Raw genomic sequence first — 20160 nt, 5'->3', positions numbered from 1 at the left:
GAAAAACCCAAGAATCCCATAAATGATGGGGTTGCAACAGGGAAAGGAGGAGATGTTGGTAAGAAACAGATAAGAGGAATTTATCAGAGCCAAGGTCAAGAGAAAGAAGAGCCACAAAAATGGATGTGAAAGCTCTGGAAGTGATGACAAATCCACCCCTGAGAGCATCATTATCCAAAGGGCTGATGTCCTGCAGTGACAGAAGCATCTGCCTCTATTTTATTTTCCTTCATGGCTGGATTTCCAAAGTCCAGCTCCAGTGAAGATGAACATCCACGGAATGTGATGGTGAGTCAAAACTAAAAATATTGTACAGGTTTGGGTTTTTTTAGCAAGAAACCCCAAGTTGTGCCTTTGCAAATTTTGAACTCAGCTTTCTCTTTCTGATCTCAGCCAGAACCTCCAAGTGAAAAGTTGCAGGAAAAATAAAAATAACCATTTTCTCAGACTTCTCTGAGGGTTGGGCTCAGGGGGAGCTTGAGGAATGAGCAGCACCACTCAGGGGTTCTTATTTTCCCCTGCAAGTTGTTCCATCCCAAACTTTACTGTGGGGAAAATCGTCTGAATAAATTCCCCCCTTTTCTGTTTGTCTTTGGATAAATCACTTTTACACTGATAGTAAAAAGCACAGGAATCCTGGCAGGTTCCCAACTGGTCAGTTATTCATGTGCTGAAAAGAGAGTTAAACCTGGGAATTATTCCCTTTTTTATTTTCCCCAGAGGGATAATCTCTGGCCTGAAGCACAGGAGCAGAGTCCAGGGCAGGATCATGGCCTGGGGAAACACCTTCCATTCCCATCACCAAAAAGGAAAGATTCCCAAGAGATGGATTGAAGAGTGGGGAAAAATCACAGTGATGTAAAGTTGGCCCAGATATTTTAACTTCTCCCTTGTTTTTTTTTAAACTTTTAAGGTTTCTTCTATGAATTTTTTTTGCTGTCTAAGGTAGAACAGGTCCCAGGCATGACCAGCGCTTACTGACCTTGGAAGAAACACCAAAGTCCCATTTAACTCTTCCCACAGGTGAGATGCAGGTATCAGGAATAACAAGGATTTTCCTTGCCATCTATTGTGCAAATTTCTTTTTTTCATCCTTTCTTCCCTTCAGAGAATACACTGATTTTCCATGGAACAGGTTCCCTTCACGAGGCCGAATGTGGCTGCTGATTCCTGTCCTCCCTTCAGCTGATAGTTGGGATTTTAGATGTGAATTTTATGTAAAAAAGGGGGGAAAAAATAACTGTAATGTTATGAAAGTTTGTTGCTTTTGATAATAACTGATCTGATAAACCCATCTGCTTGGTGTGGGAACATGGGACAAACATTCCCTTCCCTAGGGAAGAAAGCTGGTTCATATTCAAGGGTTACCTCCTCCAAGCTCAGGAGGGATCAATCCCAGCAGGGAGGGATTCAGGGAAGGTCACAGCATCTGGGATTTAGAGCCTGGCTTGTAGAGAGGGACTTGGAAGGATGGGGAGGGATTTTGGGGGCATGGAGAGACAGGACAAGGGGGAATGGCTTCCAGCTGACAGGGTTTGGAACAGATTAAGGAAGAATTGTTCCCTGGGAGGGTGGGCAGGCCCTGGCACAGGTTGGGCAGAGAAGCTGTGGCTGCCCCTGGATCCCTGGAAGTGTCCAAGGGCAGGCTGAAGCAACCTGGACTAGTGGCAGGTGTCCCTGCCCATGGCAGGGGGTGGAACTGGATAATCCTTAATGTTCCTTCCACCCCAAACAATTCTATGTTTCTCTAACCTCATGGAAGGAATTATTACCTTTTTAATCAGCATTTTCTGCATGCAGAACAAGCACTCAAATGGAGTGGTAGCTGAATGCTCAGCCCCAGCTCTGTGCTGAGTGTCCAAATGACATTTTTCACCACTTTTGAACCTCCTCAAGACTTTAGACTTGAGATGGCTGAGCATAAACCACGGGGTGAGGGTTTGGTAGCACCAAACGATAAACAATCAGCTCTGTGACAGCACATTAAAAGGCAACTGTTCAGACAACGCTCTTTCCTGCCCAATCCAAATATTCAGGAGGTTTGCATTTGGCAGGGCTGGCTCTGCCAAAGGGCCCCTCGAGCTGCACAGGCTGCTGCTTTGTCTTGCTTTTGTGCTTTATTGGACTGCCCGAAAAGCCAAACAAACACCGGCTCCTCGCTGGTAACACCTGTCAGTCTGTCACTCCCACTCCCAGGCACGCACCGTGGGAGCTGCATTTTGGCACAATTAGGAGGAAAATGGGATGAAGCATATCTGGGACACCTGTTCTCTGCAGAGCAGTGACGGGGGGGTTGTGGCTGAGAACGAACTCCAGGGCAGGGGGTGACGAGTTCTGTGGTTGCTCCAACCTGGCCTTGGGCAGCCCCAGCTTCTCCCAGGTGAGCGCACGTGGAAGGGCTTGGCTGAAAAATAGGAGGAGAGGTGGAAAAACAACAGCTTTTTTAGGTTTGGTGCCCACACTGAAGGAAATGAAATGTTCTTGCAGGATAGACATAGGCCTACTATGATAAAACAGAAATATGTTGATTTGGGCATCACCGAAATATTTGCTTTAATCCTCACTAAAAAAACAAACTTTGGTTTAGTTTTCTGTCTTTTCTCTTTTAAAATTTAGCTCAGTTATTGAATATTGAAAATTTCCCTATAAAAGTTTATGAACCTCTCATGATTCTCCTTAAGATTTCCCAGCTTTGTAATTCATCTCAGCTGTGCCTTTCCAGGAAATCTGATTTTAATTCCTGAGCAGTTCACTCTTATAAACCCATAATTTATCTCTGCAAACCTACAATTTTCAACTCCTTCTGCATCCCTCTGATTCCTGCCTGAAAAATAAAAATTTCAGGCATCTCTAATTACCCTGAGAGGCATTTTCTTGGTGGAGGGATGAGGGTGGTGATGGCCAGCACAGCCATTCCTGCATCCAGCTGGAGGGACTGGGATGGAAATGGGATTTACAGAAGCCTTGCACGGTAAGCACAAAGAATTTATTGTGTAAAAAAAAAATCCCGTTTATAAGGCTGCAGATGTATTTATTATTAAATAGCTTTGCTGGCATTTCAATATACTATTCATTCAGCGATAAAAGACCCGAACACCTCTCCAAGCATTCCCGTGGGATGCAGGAGCCGTGGTTTTGATGGATGCGGGAGGGAAAAGCTCCCTGAAATGCAGCGTGTGAACACAAGGTGGCACTTGGATCCCACGGACAGAGCAGGAGCCCAGCCTGGACATTCCCTCCACCACGGGAGCGCTTAAAGGTAAGTATTTCGTTAGAAAAGCAGGAGAACCCGTATGAAGGGAAAGGGCCAAAAGATGTGTTAACTCCGTAGTGTGTCAGTCACCAGGAATTTGGGATTCAGCCACAGCTTCTCTGGGCAACCTGTGCCAGGACCTCCCCACCCTCCCAACCAACAATTCCTTCCCAATATCCCATCTAACCCTGCTCTCTGGCAGTGGGAAGCCATTCCCTGTGTCCTGTCACTCCATCCCTTGTCCCCAGTCCCTCTCCAGCTCTCCTGGAGCCCCTTTAGGCCCTGCCAGGGGCTCTCAGGTCTCCCTGGAGCCTTCTCTTCTCCAGGTGAACCCCCCCAGCTCTCCCAGCCTGGCCCCAGAGGGGCTCCAGAGCCCTTGGAGCATCTCCATGGCCTCCTCTGGACCTGCTCCAACAGCTGCACATCCCTCCTGTGCTGGAACCCCAGAGCTGGAGGCAGAACTGCAGGTGGGGTGTCCCTAGAGGAGCAAAACCCATCCCAGGACACAAATCAACCAGCAGTTCAGGAGAAATACCTGAAACCATAATGCTACACAGTTCTAACACCCCTGCAACCTTCTGTGCTTTATTTTGCCATTAATACACATTTGTAATCTGAATTTTCCTCTCTTATCTTGTCCATATTATCTTGTCCATCATTTTCCACATTATCTTGTCCTGTCTCTGTTGCAGCTCTGAGCCTGTCCCTGGGCCGGGGAAGGTCACAGAAATCAAGTGTTTATTCCCCTGGGAAGGGACAGGTCTCCCATTCCCCCTCTTGTCCGAGTTGAAAGACTTAATATAAAGCTACAGAATTTATGTGAGCTGGAAACTGAACCTGCTTGGAAGAGGAAATACAGATTGTTTTAAAAAGGTAAGTTCGAAATCTCTCCGCTTGAGGAAAGGAAGGCAAAGGCCCTGCCTTGTGCTGTGGGGAGGTAACACGAAAAACAACTCAATTTCCAGCAAAATGTAGGGTAAAGAAGCCAAACATTCACCTCTGCCTGCTTTAAATGAATCAGGCTTCGAATAATAAAGTGGTAATTTGATCTCAAACAAAAATTCAACTCCGAAGTCGAGGAAACAAGAATGGGAGTGATTTCACGTTGCAGTGAGTTATGACAGGCTCATCCATTACAATCAAAACACATGGAATGATGGTAAATGGAACTTTAAAAGTGGGAAAGCCAGCATCAAAAAATTGCTCCCCAGCGATCTGATTGGGCTGTAAATTTGATTGGGCTGTAACTTTTTGACAATTATGAACAACATTTTTGTGTTTTTATTAGTCCCTGTAAATCGGTCCTTTCCTCTACTGATTTGGGGATGCTGGGGGTCTTGGATAAAATATATAATTTTTTTCACCAAAATAAATGAAAAAAATCCCAAAATATTCAAGAATAACTTGGATAAAATAATAATTAAAAAATCAATAAAGCAGCTTGTTTTAACCAGGGAGAGCTCTTTTACTTTCCCCCCAAACAGCCCTGTGGTAACTGAGTCCAAAGAGGGATGGTGTGGCTGTTGATAGGGATCAGTCTCTCCATCAGGCAGAATAATCACGTAATCAAATGAAAAGAGAAAAAAAAAAAATAGCCCCTAAATGTTTATCATGCACGAGGCACCTTCAACCTGTCAGGAGGAATAATTGCCAAACGAGGCAGCAACACCCGACTCGCTGAGCTCTGTGTCAGCTCCAACTGGGAGGTAAATAATACACTGAATTTCAGAGTTGGGGTTCCTTGTTTCCACATCCCAAACTACCTGGAGCAGTCCTCTATCAGAGGGACTCTGATCTTCCCAAATTAAAAAACAGGATTACTCCAAATGGGCTTGGAAAGAGGAGCCTCAAAGGGAAACGAGGAAGTTTCCTGAAGTGCCCAGTTCTTCCCCCAAATTTATGGGCTGGTTTTAAATCTCCCTTTTGTGGTTTTTTTTGTAGGAATTCAGGCCCCAAATTTGAAAACTCCTGAGAGATGGACACGTTGAAAACGTTCATCCACTTCCAGGTGGGCAAAGGCAGAGCTGGTTTTCAAGGGAACGGATTAAGGGATGTCATGGGAAGTTCTCAGTGTGAGGTTTTCCTACCAGGAGTGATAAGTCTGGATTGTTTTTCTCCCTGTTTGGAAAAATAAATGCTGTTGCAGAGATGAAGAAATAGAATTGTTACCAGCTCTGACCCTCCAAAGGGTCACATTTTGTGCTTCCTTGCAAGGATCTGGTCAGATGAATTTCAGCCTCCCGGGACAGGGCCCTCAGTAAGGAAAGCTCCATGGATATTGGTGAGATAATGCAGTTTTTGGGCAGTGAATTGAAGTTTTGGAGTTCACAGATACGTTGGTACAGTCTGTTTTCCCCCTAAAATCTGTGGGGCAAAAGCAGCTAATAATGGCTGTAATATTAATAATAATTTTGCTGCCCAGGACAGGGAAATCCAGTCCTAACTCTCCCTTGAGGAATATTTATTCACCAAGAAAATTTCCTTGTATCCCTCCTTGACTGTAAACCATTGCATCAGCCCATCTGCTCATCATGCCAGTCATCAGCTCATCTATTTCTTTTTCCAAAATCAGTTTAGAGCCAAATAATGGGAATTACCCCTTAATTTGTTCCACTTGTCCCACGCCCAGCACCAGGAGAAGTCCAATCCTCTGCATCAAACAGCAGCTCAAGCAGAAAGGATCAGTTTTCCTTCTCTGAAAGCAGCAGTGATGATGGGAAAACAGGGAAAGGGCAGGCAGGGAGAAAATCCTTGCTAGTGAGCCTCCCATTTTCTAGAAGGATCCAGCTGGAAGGTTTAGGAGCAGCGAAAATTGGCATTTCTGGGCTGTGGAGCCTGTCCAGGGTGGTAGAGCCAGAGCCGAGTGAGCTCGTTGGCATGGTGTGGAGCGGGGATGGCCCTGCCCTGGGGCAGCAGGGAATTGGAATCTGGATGCTCCAGCAGATTTCCAGGGGCATCAGCTACCACCGGGAGTGCTGGTCAGAGGTGCTGCCTTGGAAATCTGGGATGGATATGGCTGGTGCCAAAATCCCTGGAGATCTGCGAGTCTGGTGCGAATGGGAAAATTCCAGGGGACGAGGGGGGAATAAATGGAATTTTAAATGGAGATATTGTGAGAAGAAAGTAAGTTGGAGTGGTTTTGTGGTGGTAAAACAATTCACTTTGATGACAGCACTTGATGTGATTGTTTCAGTGGACGTGGTGGCATCCAGCTGGAGGTTGGACTTGCCTTGGATGTCTTTTCCATCCTTAGTGAGTCTATGATTCCTCAGCAGACACCAGCAGGGACCAAACCTGGAGATGTCTTTCAATTTTTTACCATTTTCCCTGGATAAATCGTACTGTGGTGTCTCCATCCATGGAGATTTTCAAAAGCCACCTGGACAAAGGGCCTGGGCAGCCCAGTCTGAGTGAGCCTGTGAAAGGCAGTGCCTGCAAGAATTCCCAGTTTGGTCCCCTCTGCCTCTCCTTGCCAAAAGGTCACCCTTAAAATGCAGCCTTTGGTATCTTCCTTTTTTTTTTAGGCTTCAAAATTCTTCAGGTCACTCCGTGTGGGTTATTAAAATGCGTGCTAAAAAGTGAAAGCCCTGGCTAATTATGATGTACTGATTAATGCCAGTGGACAAGTGTGGCAGTTGTAATGAATATTCATATTTTTCAGGCTGGGAGGCAAGAGGAACAAGTTTTCCACGTGAGTAGAGGCGTGGGGTGGATCAACATCTCCTTGGCTTTGCTCACTGAGAATTAAGCAGTGAGATTTACAATTAAATGACTTTCAAGGAGAACAACAGATTTATGTGGTGAGATGTAGAAATGATGAAGCAAATTATAAATAATATGGGACTCGCCACAGATGCAGCATCCTCCCAAATTCCTTTGTTTTAAGCAAACACAGAGATATTGCCACGGGAAATCTCTTTTCAGGGTGACAACTCAGTAAGGAGTGAACAGGAACCAACACATTGGGCTGAATTTAAGGGGCTGTGAGAGAGGGTTTTAACTTCCAGTTTTTTGAGACTTGTGATGTGGAGGCAAAGCTTCCAGAGCTGCAATCACAGGAATGTGCCCTGGGATGCTTCCCACAGGAGTTAAATCTCTCAGGAGAGCAGCAGCAGGGCTTGCATGATGGGATAATTCGAAGGGATGGAGCTAAATTTGATTTTTAACTTTATTTTTTAAACTTGATTTTTAACTTTATTTTTTAAAGTTGATTTTAAACTTGATTTAAGCTAGGATTTGCAGAATTTGCCTTCCATCGTGTCTCCCAAGTGCTGTGGTTTGTGGGTGAGGGTCTCACTCTGCAGGTGCCTGAGAAACAGGAAAGCAAATTAAATCCCTGAGGATGGGTCAGACTTTGTTCACTCCTTTTTCTTTGCCTGAAAATGGTTGAAAAACCTCTCGTTGAAGACCTTTTGAAGCTCAAGGTGATGGAGTTTGTGCCTGTGACTAAAATTCTTCTTGTCAGGGGAAGAAAAAAAGTGAAATTATGATTATATATAATTATCTTATGCAATATATTCTCTATATTCATATTATGTAATGTATTTTATATATATATATATATATATATAATTTAATTCAGTCATCAGCACACCCACAAAAATTCTAATCCCAGGTGTATCAATTCATCCCTAAAATTGTCTACAGATTCTGGTGGCCAATTTTATAATTCCAGGAAGGCAAAATAAAAAAAAAAAAAAATGGATGAGAATTAAAACAGGCAAAAGGACTGGGGGTTGTTTTTCCTGAAAGCAGAAAACTGATCATGAATTTCATTAATTCTAATTAATAGCCTTCCTTGGCATTGAGGAATGTGATAAAGTTTAAAGAATTGGTGAAAAGAAATCAAAAAAAAAAGGGTATAAAGCTGCTTTTATAATGGGATGTGAAATTTCTGTGGCTCACAGTAGCTTTTCCAGCAGAAGGAGTGATGGAATAAGGGAATATTTGTCAGGAAGGAGCTTTTCCCATTAAGGAATATGTTCTATATGGGAGGGTTTTACAGGCTGACAAACAGCCCCTTAAATCTACCAAATGTGCTGCTGTATTTTATTGCAGACTTATCCTAAAAGAACATTTTCGAGTTCTTATCAGTCCTGGGCTTTGCCTCTTGGATTTGCTGAGTGTTTTGGTCAGAGCACCAAAAATGGGAGAGATTTTTGGTGCAGCAACCCCAGCTCCTGCCACGAAAAAGTTATTTACTGGGGAAAAAAAAAGAAAAAAAAAAAAAACAAAGAAAAAAGTTGTATTTTTTTAATGCCTGAAAATCCCAATGTCCTTTTATACATAGTTGATGTTAATTTAAATGTACACACAGAGAAAATCTTACTGCACTGTATAAATATAAGTATATAAATAGATATATAATACATATAAAATATATATATGTAATGTATAATATATAGTGTATAATTCATGAGATAATATTAATATAGTATATAAATTATACACAAAAATATTGTATATAGTATGTATATTATATATGTATATAAGAGGACTGTTCTTAGCAGCCTGGATTTGTTAAATTCATCCATTAGACAATGAAAATTAGCTTTAAAAATTTATGTGGACTTTTCCTACACAACCAGTGCAAAATTCCAGGTATCCAGAGTGTGAATTTGGAAATTCCCAAGATTTTTACCCCAGATCAGAGAGATTTGTGCCATCACCTCTTCCAGAGACTGAACACCAGTTCATCCTGACAGGTATCCCTGTCTCTTTTCCCACTGGAATGTGATTACCTACAGTCCTCTGTAGGTTTTCCATGGAGGTAAATTATTCCCATTTCTCCTGGAATTTGGATGGAGGGAATCCTCCTCTGGCTGCTCCAGCTGCCTCTCAGCTCCCAGAGCCACACGGAGCAATTAAGCTTTTTTTGTGGAGCCAGATGGATGCAACAGCAGCTCCCATCCCAAAACTCTGGCACATTCCATGGAGCAAAGTGATACAGGAGAGGCTCCAGGGCTGGGAGAGGTTCTCTGGAAGGGTTTGGCTTTTTTTTTTTTTAATCAAAATAATATGATTTTTATCAAATTTAATAGGTAGTTTATGACAAACCACTTATCTAATTCAGGTACATTGTATTAAAGTAAACCCCAAAACACCTGAGGAGCTGCTGACCCTCCAGAAATCCTTGTGATTCCTTCCTTCCTTTCCTTTTCTTCCTTTCCTTCTTTTCCTTCCTTTCCCTTTTCTTCCTTTCCTTCCCCCTCTTTAAAAAGAAAAAAGAGCCACATTTTTTTTATGGGCCTTTGAATTGAAACCTGAACACTTGGTTTTTATGAAAATGCCATTTCGAAATAGAATGGCTTAAGAAAATACAATAAAGAGTCACAGACTGACTTTTTATAGAATGTGGATTTTCTAAGTCATAAAATGAGTTTTAAAAATCCCGGTAAATTATTTTGGAAAGGTGTTTTTTTTTTTCTGCTGCCTCTCAGCAGGCAGGTTAGCAGAGAGAGGGAGCTCTATGTGCCTGATTAAATACCCCATTTCTATGGGTTATTCCCAGTTTATGAGATATTTCCAGATTATGATCTTATTTCTATTAATTTTGGTGGTTTGTTTTTAAATTTCCTTGGGATTTGGACACAGGGAAAGTCAAAACCAGGACCAGCTTTTTATCCTCACCAGTTTTAAGCTCCCTGGAATGTGTCCCCATTGTTACATATCATGGAATCATAAAATCATGGAATGAGTTGGGTTGGAAGGGGCACCTTCCACCACCCCAGGTTGCTCCAAGCCTTGTCCACCCTGGCCTTGGACACTTAACTAGTAATATTATATTATTATATTCCACAAAATAACAAAAATAGTGATTTCCAGACAGGCAGCTGCACCCATTAATGCCCAAAGTGAGCGTTCCCAGGTGTCCCCATGGAGCTGCAGGTGATGGGGGTTGAAATGCTCAGGATAGAGGTGGAAATTCCCAGGAACAGGGCAGTGTGTGTCCACACCGAGCTCCGGGTGAGGAGGCCTGGGGATTGTGCTGGGTTATTTCTGTCCCTATTCCCAGTTCCTTTTGTTTCAGTCAGGCAAAGCTCCTGCTGGAGACAATGGGACTTTCCTGGCAGCAGGGAATGCTAAACAGGGCCCTCACTGAGCAAACTGCAGCTCTTTTCTTCCAACACGGAGCTGGATGCCATTATCGGGACTATAAAGGGCTGTTCTTCCAATTACAGGCTGGATTTAAAAAAAAATAAAAACAAAAACAACAACCAAGTTTAGCTTGAATATTAACACTTCTTCCTCTCCTCATCCACAGGTGTCCATGGCAGGCTGTGGGCTCCTCTGCCCGGCTCTGTGGAGTCACTGCCTGCCAGGCTGCTCGGAGAGCCGAGCCGAGATTTGCTGACAAACCTTTTCAAGCCTAATCCTTTATTATCTCAGCGCAGTCAAGGGCCCACTTCACATGAAATACACTCTGCCACAGATGGCAGAGCCTGAGCCTGAGCCAAGAGCGGTGTAAAAACACATTTATTCCAACTCAGAGCCCTCAGCCAGCCGGTTCGCTCCATTTGTCGTGTTACGGGAGGGATCCTCCACAATGGTTCAGACTCATTAAAGGGGCCACATGGACAAAAGTGGCCTGTTTGGATAAAATGTCACCATCACACAGCACAGTTTGTGTGCACAGAGTAGGGAGAAAGCTGGCTGTGGGTTGGTGGATCCAGTTGCTCTCCGTCATGAAATGTTCTTGTTAAGTTATTACTTTTTTGTAGCTTTATTGCTGGGAAACTTTAAAACTTCCTCCCTCTGCAAACAGTCCTGATCCAGATCTGGAGTTGTTTATCCCTCTTCCCAAATCTGACTGACTTAGAAAATGATGATTTCCTTTGGTGTTCTGGTGGTTCTTCCCAGGGAAATGAAGGAGTGTGAGTGTGTGGGGACCAAGGGGTGCAGCTCCTTTCTGCTGCCACCTTCCCTGGTGACAAAACAATCTGGATTTTCCTCTGCAGGCTCTGGAGACACTGGGATGGCACAGAGGGAACAGTGACCTGAGCCACCAGCTCCCAGCACCCCCTTCTTTGGGGAGCCCAAAGGAACAATTAGAGCTGGAAACTGAGGTCTAACACAGGTAAACAGAGTGATGAGAAAGCAATTTTGCATAATTAGGAGAATACCAGCAATTTTTTTCTTCCTGACGTGACATTTTCCATTCCTATAATTGTGATGAAAGGGGGAGCAGGAGAATATTTTGCTGCAAAGTTAAATTATTGTCTGGTTGCAGGGACAGGGAAGCAGCCACAGAGATTCCTGGGCAAGAACAGCATGAGATGAAGTGCAGGAGAAATGCTCAGCAAAAAGGAACTCTTGGACAGGAAGCCAAAATAATTTTACACCATGAAACTTTGACTGTGGCTCGAAACATTTCTGAATTTGTTTTCCACCTGGTCTAGTGGAAGGTGTCCCTGCCCATGGCAGGGGGTGGCACTGGATGGGCTTTAATGTCCCTTCCAACCCAAACCACTCCATGAATCTCTGAGAATGAATCTTGGATGAGAGATACTTCCAGCAGATATCAGTATTTTAATTTGTCACGCTGATTTCAGAGTCAAACACTCAGTGCCAGACCACGTTCCAGGGTGGAAACCTGAGGGATAGTTCTGCTTGATTTTATCCTGATGGAGTTTAAACCCATCATTTTAGGCACTGGAAGAGATGGCTCAAATTCCCTGACTTGTGTCTTTGGTTCTCACTGATTATAATTAAAATGAGTGGTCAAAATCCCTTATTTCTTGGGAATAAGCTTCCAGGTGCAAACACACTCCCTTTATAGGTAGGCACTGGGTCATGCTTTATTACAGGATATGATGGACTTCTGATTTTCCTATTGAAAGTCTGACAAATCTGCAATTACGTTTTCTTATCAGCCTGACCTTCTGGAAAGCAGTGACTGGAGGAAAATAAATTTTCATTAGCCCTGCTCGTGTTTTGATGAATCCAGAGCAAGGTTGTGCCCCTTATAACTGAATAATCGTGTCCCCTTAGAGCTGAATGAGAGACCTCTGGTTCAATGTTCAACCACTCTCTTGTTTTCTAATTTATTATATATATATATATTTTTTTTTCCACTCCAAATGTTCCATTATCTCTGGTGCTGAAAACAGGTTGCTCTTCTCAAGCTCAGACAATATTTATGTGCTCCCAGCTGGGAAAAGAGGGGGTCAGATGGCCAAGATGAGTTTGGGAGCCTCAGAAGTTCTCCCAGGCTTGGGCACTGTGGAATTGCTGTTGCTCTGTCTCAGCACAGTAATGGTTGAAATATCAGAAATAATGGATTAAATAAGGGGGGAATGGATAAAATATCAAAATCCAGGGTAGTTTCCAGGAAGAATTGCCCACATCTGCTGCCGTGACATTACAATCCCAAGCACCACTTCCATGACTGATTTTATTCTCCACCTTTTTGATCTCCGGAGATGAGATTGGTTTGGGTTCCAGAGAACAATGCAGGGCAAATTCATGCACAGAGGTTGCTGTAAACCAGCCCTGCTGCTTTGATCAGAGATTAAAACAGGGATAAGTCCCTCTTGTCTCCCTTTTTCACCCATTTCTGCTCCATCAGAGCAAAGCTCTGCCTTGGAACACCCCAGAATAACCTGGAAAAAGAGACAACCCTGAAGTGTTTGTGCTGCTTAACATAATGCCCCTCATATTTCCCTGCTGAAATCCCCTACTTGGCCAATAAATATTTCAGGATCAATGGTCTGGGGGGGTGACAAAGCATTGATAACTCCAGGGGTGAGCTCTGTTGGGTGGCAGCTGCTGAGGACAACTGGAATTTGGTTCAGTTTATGGCCCAAGAAGATGATTTTTATTTTTGGTGCGTTCTGAGGTAGGGCATAAACCGGTGGATTTTAGGAGAACAACAACAACAACATGAGTTTAAATCAGCTCCAGCATTTGATAAGATTCTTTGGATTAAGATTTGATTTTGAGTCTTGGGATTCATTTGTTGCTTGACCCCAAACTTCAGCTATTATGGGACATCTTTATTATCCTTTGTTGCAATAATTTCTGTTTCATTTCCCTCCCCCCATCCTGTGACTCCCTCCTGAAGCATTAAAGTATTTATATAATTTAAATCCTCCCTTCAGTGAGAGTTTTGAGTCTTCAGGAAGTGCACATTAGAAAGGTGTTTTTATAGATCAGTGAGACTGCTAAGAAATCTCATAATTTCCCTAAAACCCCACATTTATATGGAATTTGCAGCTTAGCCATTAATAAAACCTATAATTCTTTATTCAAGAAACCACTTCTAGAACAGTAAACAGACTCTGATAGCAATAAATGAGAGTAAAGTGGTGTTATTTCCTACCTTGTGCTGCACCTTTTGTGGTCCACCTTATTTAAGAAATGATCTCTGATTTAATATCTTTATTTATTTAATATCTTTATTTATTTAATATCTTTATTTATTTAATTGTTAAGGCCACATGTGTGTAAATAAAACCCCATCAGGAGCCACCATAGAAAGGGCCAGCTCTGGTATTTGTGTTCCACCAGCTGTGATGTAGAACGTTCACTTCTCATTTAATGATTCTTTAATTATTCATCAGATATAACCTAAACTTCAGTTGAAATTCCACGTGGAGGGAATCCTGGTGAAGGCATCAATTTGGGGATTTTTTAGGGATAAATACTAAATTGATGATGACTGAGAATTAAGATACTTTAATTTATATCCTTTCAGCCGTGCTGCAAACAGGGAGATCTGCCTTTAATCTGTAAAATCGGTGAGGGGAGCGAGACAAACAACCCTGTGCATGAAGGCCCAGATAAATTTCCCCCTCCATTTTTACAGCAGCAGAAAATACATCCATTTTTTTTAACATTTAAATATCTGACACACTTTGGGCTCCTCTCTCTTGAAGGTTGAGCACGGCCCTGCCCAGAACCAGGTGAAGTGCACGACCCTGCAGAACCTCTGCTACCAAATGGATCAGTCACCATCAATGCAGGAAAGCTGGGAATTAAAGGAGGGGAAGGAATGCTCTGCATTTGCAGCTGCTTTCACTTTTGGCCTAATTAAATATCTTTAGTGCAGCCCAAAAATTAAAGGGAAGCCTCTTAATTAGCGTTTGAGGTAGAGGGAAGTTTAAGGGGAAGGCTGGAAGGGTGTTGTGCTTTTGGCTCCTGCTCTCAGCTGGTGTTTTAGGGTTGGAAAAGCAGCGATCTGAGGAGTTTGGGGTTGGTTTCACTCGCAGCAAATAACAACTCTTGCCTGGGGCAGGGAGGTAAGTTGGAATAATCTTTCAGTACTTTTGGACTATGATATGATAAACTTGTATTTAGCTCAATTAAGCTCAAGAATGGGGGAATTGCCTTTCCAATGGACAACTTTATTCAGGTTTCTGACTACCTGACTCCCCTCCTACATCAGCTGCTTCACACTTGCTGGTTTTTTAAAGTACAATTCTATATTTCTTTCTCAGGTATGACCTTTTGCATGTTTGTTGTGTTTTAATAATAACATTGATGTGCTCATTTTACAAGCTCTTCTCCCAGTGACACTGTGTTGCTGTAGCAGTTTTTAGCTGATTTAAGGAACAGGGGTTTGGCTTCAACTCTTTATTTAAACGTGCTGCCTTTAAAAGTTGTAACTTTTATCCAATCCAGTCCATCTTGGTAACAGAGGATGAAACACAACACTCTAATAATTATATCCCAAATCTGCTGCTTTATTAACACAGGGGATCTGCTTAGAGATGTTCACAGTAAGGTCAAAAAATTGGGGTGCTGCCCTGGACCTCATTTAAAAAAAAAATAAAATATCTGGAATCTTTTTTTGCAAAGCCAGGTTTTTCTTGGAATCCCAAATTGGGATTGACTACATTTAATCATCTGCAGCCTCTCCTGGCCTTAAGTGCAATACCATTGTAAACAAATTTGGGAGGTTAATTTTCAGTTTGGAGTTCGCTCATCGACTTTTCCAGACGATCCAATGTGGGAAACCAACCAGGAAATGTCTCTTTAATTTACTGGTTATTGACAATACTCGCTGCATAATTACTATGCAAAATGTAGGGTTTCAGGTTTTTTACTGTGAAGGAAAAGACCCCAAATTTAGACAATAATCAGGAAGCTCAGCTGAGCACAAAAATGTGGGAATTGCCCTTCCAATATACGATTTATTCAGATTTCTGATTACCTGACTCATCTCCTGCATCAGCTGCTTCCCACTTGCTGTTTTTTTACAATACTTCTCTATTTCTTGCTCAGATATGAGCTTTACCACTTTTATTGTATTTTAATAATAACATCTGGAGCATTTCCAGGAGAAACTTTAAAAAGTGGGCGGTGGAAATATTTTCCTTTCCTATTTCTCAGCCTGTTGTTTCATTCCCTTAATAATGCAACTGCTGAATCTTACAGAGGCTGCTGTAATTAGCTGGTAACGAGCTGTTTAATGCATTGATTGAGGAGATGCTGTGGTTGGAGGGGAGTGTTTATTCACAATAATTCCAAGGAGCAGGGTGTAACTTCTGGGAGAGATTTGCTGCAGAGCAGAAACATTCCAAACATTCAGTCAAGTTCCTCCTTAGGAAGCTGTGTCAGCTCGTGAATATTTCCAAGGCTTAAAGAATAAATTATAGAGAAAATAAAAAATAAGCCCCCCAAAAAATCCACCCTTTTGGACTCTTATCAACTCTTAGTTTTTGGTTGTGTTAAGGACTACTGGAGGGAAGTGTAAATAGTCTGGAAATCCAGATGGTGCTGAAGCTGATCCCAAAATGGGTGTTTGTGTCTGTCCCCTCTGCAGTGGTTACACAGCACATCTGCCTCCCTCAGCATGAAGTTGGAAGCAATTTTTTTAAGGCTCCTGGTTGTAATTTCCAATGGAATTATTCCCTCCCCTGTCCTTTAGGACAGGACAGCCCAGCCTGAGGATGGTGGAAAGGGGGAGTTACAGAGACCTGTGGGATTGGTGTGGGATTTGGGGCTGCCCAGGGCAGGGGGAGCCTCTGGAAGAGCAGGTGAAATGGTTTCTGTCACCTGGATATTTTCAGGAGAAAAAAAAATAGCCTCCCTGGTACAATTTGTAAAATGTTGAGTTGCTCAGATGGTTATTTTCCTGCTGATTTTTAGTCTCAGTTCCTAAATTTCTATTTTTTTTAATTATTTTGGTAGCAAGGACAGAAAGAGTAGCTGCAAATATCTGATTTTTTAAATTATTATTATTTTTATTTTGCTGGGTAGGGAGAATGGAGTGAGAGGAGAGCAACAATGTCCATGAGGGCTGAGAGCTGTTCACCTCCTTTTCCCACTCATCCCAACAAATCTTCGCTCAGTTACAAACACTTAATGCCAGTATGGAGAATTACCTGGGTAATCTCCATTAATATCTCAATTTTTATTAATATTTCAAAGGACAAGAAGGCAAAGAAACTCTTTTCCATAGCCATAAGTGAGACACAAGAGCCCAACTCTACGCAGTCCTCGCTCCTGCTTTTCCCACTCCAGTGATATCAGTGATAATCAGCATTATTTACAATTATTGACGTTCCATCCGAGGGCTTCTGGTGTGTCTGCAGTTCTTGCTGGGTGTTTTCGAGGGAGGAGAAAAGTCAAGTTGGAGACATTCTTTGCAGCCAAACTTTAACTATGTGTCCCCAGCCAGCAAGAGGCTCTCCAGGTGAGGCATAATGAGATATCTGAATCTTTTTTGAATTAATAAATGCTCTTGAAGCAGCCCTTGTATAACAGCAGAGATGGCTCTCAAGATATCAGAGGGGGAAGATTGATGGGCTATGCAGATGCTTCTGCCATTAAAAAGACCTTCAGAAAGAAACAAAGCAGGATTGCTGAAAAGCGGTGCTGGAAATGAATGCCTGACTTTGAAAACAAATGGATGCCCCCCCTGAGATAATTGAAAAAGTTGGAAAACAATCAGGGAAGAACGAATTGAGACTTTGTAAGGGACAAACCACCCCCACCAGATAATGGAAGTATTTAAATTTTGCTTCCAGACCACTGAGAGATTTCTCCTGTCTGAGGCTGAATTGTTTCTTTTTTCTTCTTTTTTTTTTTTTTTTTTTTTTTTTTTAAATTTACTTATATTTTTTTCTGCTCCAGACAGTGCAAGTCTGTGGGTGGGACACAAATTAGGGTCCTGGAATGAGGTTTGCACTGGGAGTTAGGTGCAAAGCCTTTTTCACACCAGACACACTGTGTGGTATAAAAACAAGTGGTGGCATGAAAGTGCTGGCAGGGAGGGAAGTTGTGGTTGTTGTTGGGGTCACTCAGGACAAGGGGAATGGTTTGAACTGCCAGAGGGGGGGAGGTTTAGGTTGGATCTCGACCCTGACTCAGATGGTTTTGTGTGAATAAATAAACCATCCCATCAAGCAACTTTTTAAATAATTGGGTCCACTTGTTGTGCACGCCGTGGTTTCACCCCTCTTCCAACAATGTAATGTGTCAGCCTGATGTTATTGGCTCTTCAGTTAGCTTTGTAATTAATGATTAATGACTTTATATGCTCATGAAACTGAATTCTCCCAGTCAGCTGGTAAACACTGCAACTGAGAACGGAATATTGAGATAGATTAGACAAGAGCCTGATATCAAAGTGATATTGAAAAGAAACCCAACCCAGCTCTGCTCCTTGGCCTCGACATTTTGCTCTACTTTGATAAATCTCTCTCTGTGTCACTGATGCCTGAGGTGTGATTAGTTCAATATTGATGTTTTATGACGATAAAATTCCCATTTAATTTCTCTGTGCCAATACAAGCTCTCATCCCCATCACAATTTGTTTCTGAGCAATAAGTAAATCCACGGGGTGCCTGGTGAGCTGTTATATCAAAACTGCCAATAATCTTTATGGAATCAAATATTATTTGTTTGCCAGTGTGGCATTTTAAATAAATGCAGCCCTGCTAAAATGTCACTTGATTTCAGCAGGAAGGGAAGGCTCATAAATTATGGGGCTGGTCCAACACTCTCCTGCTAAGACTGTCCATGCCTTCCATGAGAACTGGCCAGGAATTATTTCTACTTCTTGAATTCCTGTATTTTCTAATTTTTTGGGGGGTCAAAAGCATTTTCCAGGCCAAAGCTGAGGCTTTCCCTGTGTCCCTGGAGAAGGGTGTGGGGTCTGCAGGTGCCCATTGCTTTCCTGACATCAGCTTCATGACTCCAACTAGTCCCTTATTTCCTGGGGTTTATATTTTCCATGTTTTTCTCAGTTCAGACTGAGATTTGAGAGCATCAGCACATTCCCTAAAAGTCTGAGGGTTACCTGAGGCAGGGCTGGATGTAAAAGGTAATATCTTCATTTAAACTCTACCATTTGAGCTGATTTAATCTCTGCACTAATTTAACCCCCCAATAAAAAGAGAGAGAGCCCCCACTGTAACCTGCCCCTCAGCACTTGGAGAGCCCTGGTGTGGGTTTTTTATAGATTTACAACAGGAGAAAAAACAATTTGTCACTCTGAGGATGCCCCTGGAAGGGGGAGCTGGGAGGGTGCTGGAGGCAATGAGGCAGCTGAAGCTCAGGATGCTCGAGGGAATATCTTGAGCAGTGTCAGGGGAGTGGGAACAGGATCTGCTGAGTGATCCCCACGATAACTACTGGTGTGCTTGGTTTTAAACGCATTTCTCGCATCAACCCCGACCCCCTTCGGGGAATCATTTAATTTCCTATTTAATTTCGGATGTTGCAAACGCCTTAAGGTTGGTCTAAATTATGTATAGAACCAAAAGTTCCGCTTTCTATCCTTTGCTGGGCGTGGATTTCGTTTGGAAGCGGAGATGCTGCAGATCCACAGTTCAGCTGGACACGGGTTTGTTTCCTTTGCAGGATTTTTGTTTTGCTCCCTGCAATCAGCAGCTCTGAAAGGTGTGAAGTGTTTTATGTTGCACTGCAGAGTAATCTCCGTGTTAAACAGCTCGTTGTGAAGTCCCGCTCGTTTGGGAGACATTCAAACAGTTCAGGGAGGCAAAAAGTCGTAGGTTTAGGCTTGTACAGGTGATATTTCCACGAGTTCTTTGGTGCTTTTTTTTTTTGATAAAAATACTGTTCATGCTTATATTCTAATTATATTCTAATCACAGCCCCAAATTCTGAACCTCCTGGGTTCAGAAATACAATATATTGTTTTATATACAAGAATTCCACTGCCTTTTGATGAAGTTGGGGTAATTAATCTCTGCCAGGCTCACTCAAACAAGTTTGAGTTGCTGGCAAGACATTTAAACTGAAAAATTTGTTGTTTACAGAACTTCTTCGTGGTTTTTTTTTTTTAAACTTTTTTTAAACATATGATATAAAGAGAATTAAACCAGTGTATGAAGGAAAACCTGGATAAACAGAGCTGATATTCTCTTTTCTCCACACCTATTGAGATCAGGAGCTTTGCAGGCCTCACAAAAGGAGCAGTCCTGAAGCTCTGGTTGACATCACTGCTAAAATAGCTGTAAAGACACCTTTTAGTATCTGTAAGCCAATTTTGAGGCTGGATGTTTCCATTTTGTTCACCTGCAACTGGGGTTGGTGCCACAGGAGCACAAGGATGGGAGCAGATCCCCCTGAAAGGCTGGAGGCATTAAATTCTTCTTAGTTCCAGCTTAACTGATCTTATAAACCATTAGCAAAGCTTCCTAATAGGAGTGAAAAAAAATGACTGTATGTGTATATATATACACCCCAAATAATGGAATTTTTTAATGTGAAATGGCATCAAAGGCTGAAAAAAAAATCACGTCTTGGTAGCTGCAACAAATAATCCTAAAGATGAGGCTGAGCGAGGTCATGGGGATTTACTAAATCCTGCTTATTATTTTGATGAGGTGATCTCGGGCAAGTTGAGCTGGTGAAGGGTTTGCAGAAGTGAACATCGATTAAAAGCGATTGCAGGGGTAACGCCAGTGGTCATCGTTAGCAGGGGCTGGGCTCT

General features: G+C 42.5%; 1 long non-coding RNA gene across 1 annotated transcript; it reads left to right on the top strand.

Annotated features, from left to right (window-relative positions):
- Positions 1–2478: 2478 nt before the first annotated feature.
- LOC126636146 (uncharacterized) lies at positions 2479–5878 on the top strand. The gene is made up of 4 exons (XR_007627920.1): positions 2479–2971; positions 3046–3259; positions 3946–4126; positions 5195–5878. It is a non-coding gene; the product is annotated as an uncharacterized LOC126636146 (long non-coding RNA).
- The last annotated feature ends 14282 nt before the right edge of the window (positions 5879–20160 follow it).

The sequence above is a fragment of the Myiozetetes cayanensis genome, unplaced genomic scaffold (assembly GCF_022539395.1).
Source record: "Myiozetetes cayanensis isolate MyiCay16 unplaced genomic scaffold, myiCay2020 scf13, whole genome shotgun sequence".
Lineage (NCBI taxonomy): Eukaryota > Metazoa > Chordata > Aves > Passeriformes > Tyrannidae > Myiozetetes > Myiozetetes cayanensis.
This window is presented reverse-complemented; position numbering and strand designations above follow the sequence as displayed.